The 3,606-nt window shown below is 40.6% G+C and overlaps 1 long non-coding RNA gene across 1 annotated transcript; it reads left to right on the forward strand.

The window, feature by feature from the left end:
- The first annotated feature begins 430 nt into the window (after nucleotides 1-430).
- On the forward strand, nucleotides 431-1,647 carry LOC128286440 (uncharacterized). The gene is made up of 2 exons (XR_008276998.1): nucleotides 431-518; nucleotides 1,285-1,647. It is a non-coding gene; the product is annotated as an uncharacterized LOC128286440 (long non-coding RNA).
- Nucleotides 1,648-3,606: the final 1,959 nt, after the last annotated feature.

Consider the following 3,606-nt stretch of genomic DNA (forward strand, 5'->3'; position numbering starts at 1 on the left):
TTGGATGGTTATGGACACCTTGAAATTCGCCTTGCACCTATATGTGTATATATGTTTGCACATGATATTTTGATTATGAAGAAAGTGATAAATATGTTTGTTTAAAGAAGAAATTTGTTGAAGAATGTTGTGAAATTTGCATGTACATTCGGCCTAGTACATGTATAGTGTGAAAACCTTGAAATTATTTTTGATTTTGTGTATTTATGACCATGTATAATCGGCCACATGAGTAAATTGAGCACTTGATGTTATGTTAAAATTCTTGAGCTTAAATATATGGATGTATGTATATGTGGCCATATAATGGCGTTTTGGGTTCAAAGGTTGAATGATAAATTATAATAAAGTGAGATGATATGAGATGCCGAATGTGATTGACTAGTAAACATTATTGATATAAATATTGAATACTTTTACTTGTATTCGTTAAGCTCAAGAGCAAAAGGGAGCTAAATCCGATAAAGGGAAGGAAAAAGTGATCGAATAGCCGTTGAAGCCGTTCGACAACATCCGAGGTAAGTCCTCAAGAAATGACCCTACTCGAATTATGTGAAATGAAACATGGATGTGTAATGATTATTGATTTATGTGTGTATGAGTATTTGAATGATACGGGCTAAGTCCCGAAGGCGATTATGCTAGTGATATGTTGTGTTTGAGCCTTAGTAACGAAAATGAAACATGGATGTGTAATGATTATTGATGTATGTGTGCGCATGAGCAATTGAATGATATCCGGGCTAAGTCCCGAAGACATTTATGCTAGTAATTATATCCGGTTAAGACCAAGGCAATTGTTCTAGTGACTACATCCGGCTAAGACCAAGGCATTCGTGCAAGTTGTTAAATCCGGGCTAATACCAAGGCATTTGTGCAAGTCGTTCTATCCGGGCTAAGACCAAGGCATTCGTGCATGTGGTTATATCCGGTTGTATTCAAGAAGCTTGGGCTGGAGGTGAGCGTTGGTTGCTGTAATAAATTTAATTAGTACGCTCGAAAAGCCCAAAGGATAAGGTATGTTTATATGTGCATTGGAAAAGTCGATATGTTTGAGTAACATTCGCTCAATCGACTAACGAGTTTTCAGCTATTGAATTGGTTGATATCTTGTGAAAGTATATAATGATGAAGTGTGAAGTAAGTATGATTATGTGAATGTGTATTAATGAAATGATTCATTTGGCTATGTGAATGTAATGCTTTAGTTAAAGCTGATTTTATTGCTTGAGACTTACTAAGCATAAAAATGCTTACCCGCTGCTTTGGCTCTCTGTTTTATAGATTTTGCTCGTTAGCGATCGGATTCGGGATCATTAAAGTCGAAGTCATCTACACTATCAAGGCCTCCATTTTGGTATAATTTTGGTTGAACTTTGGAATGGCATGTATAGGACTACCCTATTGTTGAAGGTCATGTACCTTTCGGTTTTGTGTAAACTTGGATAGCCATGCGAAAATGGCTTATATACGTTTTTGGTATGATACTATAATCGTTGTATGTTGATCATTATGGGGTATGGAATTGTTTTGAGAAGATTAGCCATTGGAATGGTTAATCATGATCACACTTTGTGCTATGTATGCAAAGAGGGGCAATTGAATCGTGGAAATCATGAAATAGGTAAAGGTTACCTTGAAAACAAATGCTGGCAGCAGCAGTGGTGTGGTTTTGAAAAATCACAAAAATTTTTAGGAATGGTATTAAATAGTGAATAAGTTATTTAAATGAACCTTGATGAGTCTACTTTCATATGGAAGAAACGAAACGGTCATAGGAGTTACTTGTTAAGAGATATTAAAGTTATCGTGAGACAGGGCCAGAACGGTTTCTGGGTCCCCTGTCGCGACTTTAAAAATTTACTATAAATTATCCAGAAATAATTATAAGTCATGCCTTATATGTACAGATTCCATTTTGAGTCTAGTTTCATTAGAAACAAACGGCACCAGTATTAATGCCTGTACAGAGAGATATTCAAGTTGTAATGCGCGAAGGTCAGAGCAGTCGATCCCTGTAACATGGGTGACTTTAACTAATAAACTGTACCAATTGGCCCAACCAAAAATTCTAGAAATAAATCCATGGAAGGATATATGAGTCTAAATTCATGGAAAATTTACGGAATCAGTTTCCGAGTTTTGAAACTCGAGATATGATTTTTAAGGCGACAGTGACGTAGTTTTCCAGCCTGTCTGGAAATGCCAAATTGGTCGGTGCTTTAAGAGGACTTGGCTCGTTAACCCCTCGCGTCCGACACCGGCGATGGTCTCGGGTTCGGGGTGTTACAATTTTATTGGTATCAGAGCTACGGTTTAGTCGATTCTAGGACTACCGTGATATGTTTGGGGTCTAGCTATACATGTCATATAGTGATAAATTGATAGTGTGGTGATTTTTGACAATCTGAATTTGTGTTTGTTTATAGCAATGGATCCCGATCCCAACCGAGCAATAGCTGATGATGTGGAGAGTGTGGCGCCTGCTCCCGCGCAAGGGACAGCGCCGGCGGACTCTCAACCTATGGCCAGCAATCCGAATGATGAGGCTAGGCAAGCCTTTTATAGCGTGATGAATGATTGGTTCAACCAATACATTCGAACTAACATGGCTGTTCCACAACCTCCATTTCCGACTAATGCAACCCAAGACCTACAATACCTCCCGAATCGACCAAATAAGGTCAAGTAAGCCCCAATCGATGTAATCAGTAAACATGGGGCCACTGAATTCAAGGCTACGGATAGCGACGATGCCGAGCAAGCTGAATTTTGGTTGGACAACACTATCCGGGTGCTCGATGAGCTATCTTGTACACCCGATGAGTGCTTAAAGTGTACCATCTCCTTGCTACGCGATTCCGCCTACTATTGGTGGAGTACTCTGACTTCGGTGGTGCCTAGAGAGCAAGTGACTTGGGAATTCTTTCAAACCGAGTTCCGAAAAAAGTATATCAGTCAGAGATTCATCGACCAAAAGCGAAGGGAATTTCTTGATCTTAAGCAAGGCTCTATGTCAATTACCGACTACGAACAAAAATTTGTGAGGCTTAGTCGGTACGCGCGAGAATGCATTTCGTCCGAAGCTATTATGTGTAAACGCTTCGAGGATGGGCTGAATGATCATATAAAGATGTTCGTTGGCATTCTCGAAATACGAGAGTTCGTAGTACTTGTTGAGCGAGCTTGTAAAGCCGAAGAGCTTAGAAAGGAGAAACAAAAAGTTGATGTGGGAACTGGAGAATTCCGAAAAAGGTCCTTGGGAAAGTCTCTTCAACAGGCATCGAAGAGATTTCGAGATGATGTGAGCCGGTCTAGAGGCGCTTCGGGCTTTTCTAGACGAGATCGCGGTCGACCCCCTGTGACCACACGAGTCACTTCGATCGCCAGTGGTGGAAATGATCGCCGAGAGAGCGAGTGTCTCGCATTGTGGCAAATGGCATTCGGGAGTCTGAGGTTCCGTGATCACTCTGTTATAAGTGTGGATCGGTGACCACTTTATCAAGGACCGCCCGAGGTTGCTTGAACAAAATGTAAGTCAAAGTGGAAACCCGAGTGCTACCATCGCCGAGGTAGGCCATCCGAAATGCGGGCAATGCTAGTGGC

The sequence above is a fragment of the Gossypium arboreum genome, chromosome 13 (assembly GCF_025698485.1).
Source record: "Gossypium arboreum isolate Shixiya-1 chromosome 13, ASM2569848v2, whole genome shotgun sequence".
NCBI lineage: Eukaryota > Viridiplantae > Streptophyta > Magnoliopsida > Malvales > Malvaceae > Gossypium > Gossypium arboreum.